Source organism: Platalea leucorodia (genome assembly GCF_965183815.1).
Source record: "Platalea leucorodia genome assembly, chromosome: 2".
NCBI classification, from domain to species: domain Eukaryota; kingdom Metazoa; phylum Chordata; class Aves; order Pelecaniformes; family Threskiornithidae; genus Platalea; species Platalea leucorodia.
In genome coordinates this window covers 81,122,801-81,135,438 of record NC_138824.1, presented here as the reverse complement: position 1 = coordinate 81,135,438, position 12,638 = coordinate 81,122,801, and positions in this window count along the sequence as shown.

The window sequence follows — 12,638 nt, the reverse complement described above, 5'->3', positions numbered from 1 at the left end:
TCTCTGCAGCCTGCTGGGGATGCTGTGGCTGGCTGTGGGCACCGCGGCTCTACCCGGCCTCCCCGGCAAGAGGCCACCGCCGAGCCCCCTTCTAGTGCAGGGAAGCAGGACCTGATGGATAACCGCAGCTTTCACCTGATTTTCCAGGACTTTTCTGGGTTTTTTTCTTGTACAGTGGTTCATTTTCCTTATTATGGGAAAGCTCTGTGTACTGTTAACATGAACATGCTCTGTCTTTGCTCCAGCTTGGCATTGCTTTGCCATAGCTTGGGTGCCGTGAGTTAAGTGATGTTCTGCCCTAAATTGGGTTTATACAGACAATTTCAGGGTGAAGGCACAGCACTAAACTGATTACCAGCTTGCATTTTATTTGTTAAATGTTTACTGCCAACAGCTTACAGCCTCTCTGGAGACAGATGATTACCTTTTCCACCCTATTATGACAACGAACCTCCTCTCTTCCTCAGGATGCTTTTTCTGTTTAAGCTAATTTAAATATCTGATTTGTTGTGAGACTTGCTGTGGTTAAACCTCTGTCATATATTTCCTTTTGTAGTGATCTCAAATGGGTTTGTCAAGATGATAATAAAACTTTCTGTAAGACACTGATTAGCCCTCTTAATTAACAGGGCTGAACACAGCCAAAAATATAGTTTCCAAAATGTTCAGCCTCAGCCCAACACAGTTCTGTGTTTCTTCAGGTGTCATTTAAGCATGCAATAATATTCCCAGGAATTCTGATTCTCTTCGCAGATGATGTTAGTATAAATAGGACAGCATTTTTCAAATAGACGATTTCTGGTGCAAATGATTTGCAAAGGCGTCCTTGATTTTTGTGGAGGCATATGTAAACATTCTTCCTGATATTTGGCTTCTTCTATTAAAGAGCCAAGTAAGGGAAGGAACAGCGCTTCATATTTTAACGACAGGAAAACACTCTTCTAGGTTGTGCCCTTTTCATATTTTCAGGTGCACCTCTGGTACTGCTGAGAACCTCTGGACCTAGATGAACCTCTTCAGAAACCCTGCTGCAGAGATTGCGCAAACATGTTACAGCACCAGTGTTTGGATCCCACCACGCAGAAAACTTCATCTTGTTTAATATTTCCAGCTGAAGGTGGAAAGGTATCCTTCCAGCCCGGAATGATTTCTGGGGTATTAGCTAAACGTTGGCAGGTTTATGGCCAAACTGAAATGTGGAAATCATGGATTAATGCCCCTTTTGTGCAATTTTTTCAGCTAATTACTTAATTCCGAGCACAAGAGGGGTTCCCCTGACCACACGTCTGTTTTCAGAGGAGACTTCAGCTGTGCTTGTGAGATTGAAACTTTGTATGAAATAGCTTGTTTTATTAGGTGCTTAGGCTGTGGTTTGACAAGATGATTTAGGGTGTCTCGTACCGTATCTAACAGGCATGGACTGCAAAGTGCTGGACAAACTCACTCTGCTGGTTCATACTGGTTCAAAAAATGTAGGTAGGAGGTATGTCTTGTCCTAGCGACTTGCATAGTCTGTCTGAATTGTTATTATACAAGGCATACCTAAGGTATTATATAAAGTATTATAACACCTTATTTTGGCTGAGGTATTGTTTGTCCTCCTATGGCTGGCATAAAACTGACACACATAACATATTTTGCACTCTGATTCAGCATACTGCAGAGGTGTTCACATCTGATATCATCAAATTTGTGCTGCCAGGTGATTCAGTAGCACAGCTTCTGTGTCCATTACTGTGACTTATGTCACTTTTTACAGGAGAACCTAATCCAAAAATCAGCAAAACTCCCTCTGAAGTCAGGGGGTTTTGGATCACGTCAGTCTCTCATTTGCTTTGCTTCCCCCAGTTGAAACAGACTGGGTAACTTAATTGGTTTTAAAAGAGTGCTTCATTTCTTAAGTGAACAGCTTTGACTTAATCTCATTCAGTAAAATGTTATAAAAGTGACTTTCCCACAAATAAGGAGCAGTACATCATTAGCTTTTAAGAAAATGCATTTTATATTTAACAGTGCCACATCTTAACTAATTTTTAAACTGATGTACCTATGGTATTTTTTTGAAAGAAATCTTCAGTGTAGTTACTGGTTTGTTCATGTATTATTAGCCCTGGGGAGAGCAGGGAAGGAACGTGTGATGTGATGTGATACCTGTCATGAGATCAGCCCCTGGCTCGAAGATGACCTCAGCCCAAGGCAGATAGCTAAGGCATCTAACAGTGATATCTGCTTAAGCTACAAAGATTAGACGTAGTTTGGGATTTTAAAGGCTTCAAAATATGGGAGTGTTTCGGTCTGGTTTTTGTTTTTGCCTACCTTCTTAATTACAATGCTCTGTTAACACAGTGTGCTGCTGGTTTCATTTTCCTAGTAGCAAATCTGAATGCACTCCTAATTCTCTAACTAGAATTCTCCTAATTCTCAATGATCCTGTTCCCAAAGTCATACCCATGATAAGGCTTGTGACTGAAGGAAAAAAATAAAAGCGGCTCACAAAGCTGTGTCTCAGACCTTTTCAGACCTGTAGTTTGATTCCTGAGATATGCTTCTCTACGTTGTCTTTTAAAAGGCGTGCACCTGCCAGGCTGAGTGGGGCTGGCCTTATCAAGATGCTCATGGAGGCCAGGAGGTTTCACATCACAGGTGAAACTGCATTACCTCATCTTTCCAGATAATCATTCACCAGCTTGCACACGTGCTTCTGGCTACAGACTCACAGCGTGAGACGTGCTGAAGTCACACAAAAAGGCTGTAGGTTGCTGTGGGAATAGTTAACGTCGGAAAAACCGGTCGGCAGCTGTCTGCAGCATTTTGTCCTGGTTCAGCAGTCTCTGCTTCTCTGGGACGCCATGCAGCCCCAGCGCTCCGCATCAGTAGATTGTAAGTGAGATTGCAGAGGGGATGAGTTGTTGTTTTGGTTGGATTTTTTCCTGTCCTATGGCTGCTCCTGTAATGAGGCCACAGTACATACTGGGAATCCTACGTGCTAGAGCACACAGTAGCAAATAAGCAGGAACTATCATCGCTCTGTGACGACAGGAGGACTGGTTATGTCAGTCAAGTTAATTCGAAGGTATTTTTTTCTCTCTGCCTAGGCTGTGCTACAACAGCACAGAACTACTTGGAGTTCAGCATTTGCTCAAGCCAGTTTTAGGCAGTAGTTTTATTACACTGTGCGTGCTGAACATGCATTTTTGCAGGGACTGGTAGTGTTTGGGAGCAGACTTGAGAGCAACAGCAACATAGCGGATTTCTCTTGGGGAGAGAGGCCGCAGCTAATTGACTTTCAGGCATGTGAAACAAAAAGGCCTGCTCTCGGAGGAAGGGGAATTACAGCTTGCCCAACAGAAGTTACAACGATTGAGCAAAAGCAATGGGTTTGAAAGAGAGTTTCTAGTTTCATTTCTTGAGCACAGGGGCCCAGGAGCCAGAAACCTGAGGGCTGGAAAGTGGAAGGGGAAAAATTAAGCCAGTTTAGGCAGTATTGCAGGCATACGGGACACACTGAAAAAGGAGATTATTGAATGATGGCAGTATGGAGCAACAAAAAAATGGGCTGCAAAATTGAATATCATTTGCTTCATCTGTCCTCCTTACTCCCACAATGTATCTCCTTTTACCTTTGAGATTTCTATGAGGCCAAGAGTATTTCCACCTTTTCTTTGCTGATTAGAGCCATGGAGTGCCTTAAAGATCAATTTATTTATTTGTCGCAAAAACAGCACTCTGTTTTTAGCCAGGTCCCAAGCTGCTGAGTTAGGAGTGGGTGAGAAGGGAAACAAAACAGCAGCAGAAGTGGGAAAGAGTCTCCTAGTCTGAAGGCCAAGTTCGGAGAGGGGCTCTGGAGCAGAGTGGAGGCGGGTGGCGGGGATGGCGGCAGGGGGCCGGGATGGGAACCTGGGGAGGGACCGCAGCGAGGGCGAGCGTGAGGATGAACCGAGAACGAGAGGCACATTCATGGCGCTCAAAGGTGTGGTGAGGAGAAGCAGGTGGGAGGACATGCAGAGCCTTGGGTGAAGGAAGAGAAGGGGAGGATGCTGCTATAGGGAGATGGGGCGTAGAGAGGCTCCGGCATACAACATGAGGAGACAGTCATAGGAAACTGGGTGCATGGTGAAGGCCCCAGGTGTCAGGCAAGGGGAAGAAAGTTCACAGGGGTGTTTTTAATCTGACTCACAATAAAAATAATTTTTAGAAATTAAAGCAAGGATAAACAACAGAGGAGGAAAGAAACTAACAGCGTAGGGAGTACGTGTAAAAGATGATAGAAAGCTCAGAAGAAACTTTAGAAGAGGCATACTTCAGATTTAATAAATAATCCTACATTGTAGGCCTGTGTCCTTGAAAGGTGCCTTCTCAAATGATGTCTCTTCCTTATCATCAAGAAATAGGGCTAGGTCTAGTAACCACCTCCAACTTTCTCTAAAAATGTTTAGGTTAATCTGAAAAAAAAAAAAAAGTATTTTTATCAGAAGAACAAAAAGTCAGCTCAAACAGACTGAGAGTGCTTTTTCTTTTAATCTTTTGGTTTGTTTAAGGAGCTGAAAAATCAGCCTGATACTCAGCCAGAGCAGTTGCAGGTACTTTGCAAGCTGCAAAAGTTCACCCCTCCCCAGAGCACGCTAAAACGCATCTCTTTCTTTGCACAGGGCAGAATGGGAGCTTGCACAGAGTTACTGACCGGCGCCACGTTTCCAGTGCTGCACTGTAACTCACTGACACGACTTGGAAATGCGCCTTCTTTGCATTGCTCAGCTAAGGGTTCGTTCAGCACATCCCAAGGAGAATGACAAAGCAGCTTCTTACCCATGGGCTGCTGCCAAACGGATCCTGAGGGCTGCTCTGAATTACGCTGCTTTGCAGTAGGGACCCTTATGCCAACAACAGGCATATTTCAGCGGTGCACTAACCATGACCTCTTGCTTTCAGCAGGCACGTCTCTGATGCTGGCAGGAGGCCAGGTGAGCGCTGTATAGGGCCAGCTTTGCTGATTCACATTAGCCATACATCCTCCCGCACCAGTGAAATCCTCAGCTGACCTGTGAACAGTGCAAAGGAGGATGGATCCATCCCTAATGCTCTAACTCAGAACTCCTCAGCCTAGTTTTTATGATGTTATGCTTAGACTTGGTTATTGGTGAGCTGCACTATGGGTGTACATGGTTAAAATCAAACAGCAGAGCCTCCACATTTGTAAGTTTTTGACTTGAAAGCAAAATGAGTATCTAAATGTAATGGGAAGAAAAAAGATTAGAATTAACAATATATCAAATTAACAATTTCAATATATTGTCCCTTGGTTGGCCAGGAGTCATTACAGTATTCCTGTTTACACTGAAAACACAAATATTAGCTGGATGTGAGCACGCAGGCAGTTGATGGAAAAAAATGGATGGACTCTGTGTGCTCTTTCTCTTGATTTAAGATATCAAACTACTACACGTGCATGTGAAGAAATACACTTGAATTCTGCTTTCCACTTTGGGCATCTACTAACTCACCATTTCCATTCCAAATGTTTATTTGTTTTGTTTATCTCTTCCCATCTTTTTCCCAGGATACATGGTTGTCCTCAGAATGAATTCTCCCTCTTAAAGCTCTGCAGTGTGTTAGAACTCATTTCTCCAGCCAGAAGGACAATCTGTGTAATGATTTCTGAAAACATACCATCTACTAAAAGCTGGTGAAAATCAAAGTACTCGTTTGTTGTTTGCTCTGTAGTCTGCTGGGAGATCTAAAAGCAATAAATGAAAAGACTATCAGTGCCCCAGGAGGATGATGAGAACTTTTATTACCCAGGAAAGAAAAGATTATATTGAAGCTTAGTGGATACCCATCCCTGTGCATGTGAAGATACATCCTGTTTTAAAACAGGACATATTTTTCTGATGGAGGGAAATTTTCCTGGGATACAAGAATGATGTGCACCAAGAGAGCAATCAAAAGACGCTGTGTCTTACCAACTGTTTGTGATCTGGTTTTCTGTCCTCACTCCACTTACCTAGGTTGGTCCACCAAGAGGTGCCTTGAATCTATGTGACAAGCTCTGTGGTGCACTGGTGAGGTAGCAGCTGCCACCCCTGAACTGCAGAGAGGGGCTGCCGTGGCAGTCCGTGGATGCAGCACATCCACAGCTATTGGTAGCGCAGCACCCGAGGCGGCGGACTTCCTGACAGAAGATTCCCTCTCTGCTTGAGAGCTGGGGAATGTCTGATGCCTCCAAGAGACATTTCTGAATTGCAAATGTGGTTTTGAATAAAACAGACACGTGTGGCCGTTTATTTCTTTATTTATGCATAGACCATTGACATTCATTTAAGAGTTGAAAATGAAATTAGCTTTATATTTACATATGTGGGGTTTATGTATTTGTATAAACTTCACTTTATGTTTCGGGGGAAGAGGAGAAAAGGTAGCCAGGCAAAATACTTTGGCTTCCTATAGAGCAGTTGACAGCATGACATGCAGATTTAATCATTGGCGCAGTTTGGTCTGGTGTGACTTGGATCTAATGCTCTTGTATGCTCAGAATGCGTTGTGAGTAAAGCCCTGGCTCTGTAGCTCACACTACAGAGATGGACATCTGCCTTGTGCAAAAGTGACAGATGAGCAGCAGTTCACCTCCTTCGTCTTTCTGTCTCGCTGGAGGCACTGTTTATAGCGAGCGGTTTAGCACCGCGCAGGGACTTGGACTCGCCAGACCTACGTCACTGGGATGCTGCCACAGCTCTGCGGTACCTAACGCCGGGATGAGCTCAGCTGCCTCTGCACTGAGCATCTCCCTTCCCCTGTCGTGACAGGGAAGCTGCAGGGACTCTGCCATGCCAGTGCCAGAGGCAGGCACGTGCCCTGGGTTCAGCTTTCTCTCCTGGGCTTCTTGTCTGCAGCTCCGGGGGTTTTTCAGGTGTTTCTTTTTGTGCCGGTAATGGGAAGGCTTGCTATTATTCTGCTTAAAAGCCTGGATGAGAGAAATTCAGTGCAGCATTACAGTGGCACAATACAGCCAAGCTACACAAAATGCCTCTCTAGAGCCAGCATGCTGTGATCGTGGGATGGCTGGTACAAGTTACGTCTTGGGAAGAGCCAAGACAGTGTCCAGAGGAAAAATCCCACCATCTGGAATCACTTGTATGAAAGCCCATCATTTCTAAATCCCTAAGTGCTAGATCCTACAGTCTGCGCACACCCAAAAACACAATTAACATTGATGGGGAAATGGCTGCAAACAATCTTGAAACAAGAGTTTCTTCCTGTTAAATACAGATGAAATTCCAAGTTTAAAGCAGCAATCAAGCTTTTTAATTGCTCCTTTCAGCTGTAGTTTTGTAAGAAGTAGAAAATAACTGCACAGGCATTGGTTAATTTAGAAAAGTCTGCTCTGAAGGGAGATTTTGCAAAATGTTAGGGACAATAAAACAGCCATTTTTACATTGTGCCAGAAAAGTTAACAAAAAAAGTCCGGCTCCAAGCCTGACCACCAAAATAGAAACTAAAGATAGTGCTACAAATATAATCTCAGAAATTGGTTCACATCAGCTTGGTTATCCTCTAAGTAAAAAAAATGAGAAATGATTTAACATTTCTGATTTAATAATGCTTTGAAAAATCCCACTTGTATAGTAGGCCATCTCCATTAATGTAAAAGCCAAGACTCATTTTTTTTCATTAGTGCACACACCTTTATGCATTAACAAGTTGCATCGCAGGACAATTATTATGTACTTCCAAGGATTTGCAGTAAAGAAATTTCTGTGCAAATTCCTACAGTAATCCATTTTCCTTTCATGGAGTAAAAAGGAGCAAAAATATCTTAAAATAATTGAGATGATGGATTTTCAGTACCTTTTCTGTTTTACAGAAATTGCTGTTTTCTGGGAAAAAAAAAAAAAAAAAAAAAACAAAACCAAAACAAACCAAACAACTATTCTGATGCTGCAACTTGTTAAAATAACATCTTCAACAATGAAAACACTTGATTGGAAATACTTCTATAAATAGATGTAATAATAGATACATGTACACAGGTGTGATGCTGAACATAGGGAGCCCATCTGTTGAGAAAAACTGGAGCAATTTTTATATAGTTGCAGTAGGAGCGGCTTCACTTTAAACAAAATGGGTTTAGAAATTTTTTTTTTGCATAATGCTGAATCCAAGGTCAGATGGCTAAGCTTTGTTTTAGAAACACGAGCAGCAGAAGCTTGTACTGTAAAGAACAGCACGGTGTCTCAGAGGACAAGAGACCTGCCAGGAACACACTAAACTCGAGGACATGGAAGTTGAGCTTCTCTTACCCGCTACCTAGCAGAGGTATTTAGAGACATTGAAAGCACCTGCAGCCAGAAGAAATTGGAAGGAATGCTGGGATATTTTAAAATTATGCAGGCTGGATAGTCCATCTTTAAAGGAAATTCTGAGAAATTGCAGAGGCAAACCATCAGACTACACAGAACAACAGTAGGTAAAATCCAGCGTATATAAAAGCAAAGTAGCACACACAGAAGATAAACCATGAGTATATCTCAGAGGGCTCTCAACAATTTGTACTCAGGGCACCGCCACTGACTGTCTCCTGGGAACTCCTATTAAAAAAAAAAAAAAGTAATTCTAGGACAAAGACTGGAGTGGAAACCACAATAGGAAATATCAGAGTGAGGAAATATTCATATGCCACACTCAACAATTTGACCCGTACAATGCATCTCTCTAATTTCTGACCCGTCTCTCAGTATTGACTGTCTTCAGCATGACACACAGCAAAGTCTGACAGACTTTGCTATTTCCTTGCTGCTTGGAAAAGGTTTCTAAGAAAAGAGTGCTTCCCATAGTTTACTGTTGACTGTGTTTTCTCCAGCCTCCTGTAGCTCTATAGTCACAATTTCCCATGCTCACACACAAATTTGTAAAACTCAGCTTTTCTAGACATCAACTAAATTCCTGCTTTTGCCATCAGCTCCCAGACCAAGACGAGCTCAGGCAATCGCGGTGCAGCCCCAGCACAGCACCACTTAATTTTCTGTGTCGTTCCCACCAGCCCTCAGCCACAGTTCACCCCGCCGCTCTCCCAGCAGCACTAACAACTGTTCCAGCACCGCTTTTGAACTCCCAGCCCAGGTGTCATGGGGAACGGGGCTGGTGAACTGACCCTTCCCTCCTGCCAAAGCCTCCGCAGCAGGCGCGGCAGAGAGGCAAGGAGGAAAAGCAGGGAATCTATAGCCAGCCCCAAACTTCATCCCTGTTCTGGAGTCCTGTGTCGCTACTAGCATGTGGTGTGCATGTGGGTGTGTTTCCTACGTCCCCCAAATCCTTAAAATGGATATCACAGATGAAGGTCATTAACTAAATATTAAGACAACTCTCCCATCCTTAGCTCTCAAAGGGCTCACTCCGCCGGCCCACCTGCTGGCTCTTTGACTCTGGTCCTGCCTATTTTCAAAGGGTGCAGCAACAAAGAGGGGAGGATCAGATAAATGGCATTCTCTACAGTTTCCTAAATAACTCTAGCCTTCACCATGATGTTTGACATCATTGCTCTCCTTTTCACAATGGTCTTTCTCCCACAGGTGGGGGTGGAGGGAAACCAAATCAAAAGAATAGGTCCTTTGCTTGTTGTTCATAAAGTAAGCAATAACACCACTGGAAAGCTGTGGTGGAACTTCACAGGCATTAAAATGGCAATACAGCAGTTAATTTAATTGCCAGTAGTTTTAAGCAGAGCAAACTAACAGACAAAGCTATCTAGAGCTAACATTTCAAAGCTTTCAGGTTCTTGCTTGACCAGGCCCAGCATTTGCAACACTATTTTTAAAACACTCGCTACATCAAACAGGCACATGTGCTCAAGGCAACATCCTCATCTCAAGAAAGTCACTTCTGCATTTTGAAAGAGAGGTAAAGTATGTTTTACTTTCTTGTGGTTTGCCAGGTTAAGCCACAGAGTCAGACATCTCACCAGGACATGTTTTGTCAAATAATTTTCTCCTCCTACCACAGCCAAACCATCCCATGCCCATGCTACTCTGTGATGATAAACAGGGCTTACTGTCATACACTGCTAGGCAACACGAGCTATAGCAATAAGCAGGTTTACCTTTTCTGGTCCTCCACCACTGTGAGATATGAACGAAGCTATAACCAACATTTCCCAGACTTGGGAAAGCTTAGTAGCATTCATTGCACTTCTCTTACGCTCAAGAGGAAACATCTCTACCAGGCTCCTCACTTGTTTCTTGGTTCCAGCGATTCCCTCTTGCAGGAGCTTCACAGGACAAGGTGTCAAGACTAAGCTGCAGGAACACCAGAAAAAAACACAAAAAAGAAGAGTTTCTTCATTTCTGTGCTGTGCAGAAACTGCTCATTCAGAGACTGCGGGCTGGAGAGATCAAGAGAAGCAAAAAGGTACCGCGTATCTCAGAGCCCAGCAGTTCAGTTGTTGTGAACCAGTGGGGAACCAGGTGACCCAAGGTCTTGTTCTCAGCTTCTCCACTTTGGAAACAACTCCATATTAACAGCTCCCTCGTACAAGAGGCAGGTAGAGCATATGCTTATCCATTCGTCTCCCTTCTGATGGAGAACAACTGAGATTACTTACACCTCTCTGCAGTACAGAGCCACAAGTAACTTGTGCTGCTCTCAACAGTGTTGTAACAGGCTAAAACTTTGTGTTTTCAATGTTTTGAGCACTGACAAAAAAAAAAAAAAAAAAAAAAACCACCAACAATGTTCTTCAATGCTCACTAACAAAGCCACAAAACATTTTAAGTAATCTTAACACACTGGTAAAGTGTATTGTTCTCTACCTTATTTGTATTGAAAGATTCAATTTTATTCCTTTTTGTTTGCATGCAATCAAAATGTTTAAAATAAAAAATGTGTGGTTTAGGAAATGGTGCATACCAGATACCACCCACTCTCCTCTCAAAAAGCATTTGCAACTGTAGCTGATGTGTTGTTATTATTTGTTGCACATTCCACTTATACAATGAAAGTACTTTATGTGTCTTTTTTTTTTTTTTTTTTTTAAAGCATCCTAAGGCACAAGAAGACCAGTGATCTCTTAAGCTCCCTCCTTGAGCTGCACAGCTCCATAACCAGTTCTGTGAAGTGGCCTCATGCTTGGTGGGTCAGCATCACCAGCAGCCTGGCCAGCTTCACCTGCTGGCCAGGGCTCCTTTTTCTGCTCATATAGTGGCCTACAAAGCACCAATAGCAGTAACAATGTGCATGTTCACTTTCTGGTACCAAACCTCATGGAGATACTGTACCCATTGCTTTTCCCCTAGCTGATACCACATTCAGCTGTGTAGCTGCATCTCCTTTTCCTAAATGGCAAAGGGAATGAAAGATGGAGTCCCCTGAAGTGACTTTTTTTGCCCTTCAATACCACCAAATTTATTGTGCTGCTTCTGGAAAACCTCCATGTTCTTGGAGATGTAAACAGTCAGTCATTCCTCCCAACAATCCAATGTAATGCCAGCAAGATTTCCCCTGTTATCCACGAGCACTTGGTAACAAAGTCACATATCTGGCTTGCGAGACTGTTGGTGAGGGAGAAAGGACGAGGAAAATGACATTGAAAGAAAGAAAACAAAATGCTTTTCCTCCTAACCCACAGCACTTTGACAAGCCTCTTGCTTCAAGTCCCTCATTAGCTGCACAGTCACACCAAGTGCAGCAAGACAGACACCATGTTGGGTGGGAGTGTTGACCTGCTGGAGAGTAGGAAGGCCCTACAGAGGGACCTGGACAGGCTGGATCAATGGGCTGAGGCCAACTGTATGAGATTCAACAAGGCCAAGTGCTGAGTCCTGCACTTGGGTCACAACAACCCCATGCAACGCTACAGGCTTGGGGAGGAGTGGCTGGAGAGCTGCCTGGCGGAAAAGGACCTGGGGGTGTTGGTCAACAGCCGCCTGAACATGAGCCAGCAGTGTGCTCAGGTGGCTAAGAGGGCCAATGGCATCCTGGCTGGTATCAGGAATAGTGTGGCCAGCAGGACCAGGGAGGTGATAGTGCCCCTGTACTCGGCACTGGTGAGGCCACACCTCGAGTACTGTGTTCAGTTTTGGGCCCCTCACTACAAGAAGGACATCGAGGTGCTGGAGCGTGTCCAGAGAAGGGCAACAAAGTTGGTGAAGGGTCTAGAGCACAAGTCTTATGAGGAGCGGCTGAGGGAGCTGGGGTTGTTTAGCCTGGAGAAGAAGAGGCTGAGGGGAGACCTTATTGCTCTCTACAGCTGCCTGAAAGGAGGTTGTAGCGAGGTGGGGGGTTGGTCTCTTCTCCCTAGTAACAAGCGATAGGAGGAGAGGAATCGGCCTCAAGCTGCACCAGGGGAGGTTTAGGTTGGATATTAGGAAAAATTTCTTCACCAAAAGGGTAGTCAGGCATTGGAACAGGCTGCCCAGGGAAGTGGTTGAGTCTCCATCCCTGGAGGTGTTTAAAAGATGTGTGGATGTGGTGCTTAGGGACATGGTTTAGTGGTGGACTTGGCAGTGCTAGGTTAACGGTTGGACTTCATGGTCTTAAAGGTCTTTTCCAACCTTGACGATTCTATGATTCTATTATTTTCTGCACCTGCTGATGTAGGTGCAGATACAATACTCATATTTCATGGTTCGGAAAATAAAAACACTGAAAAC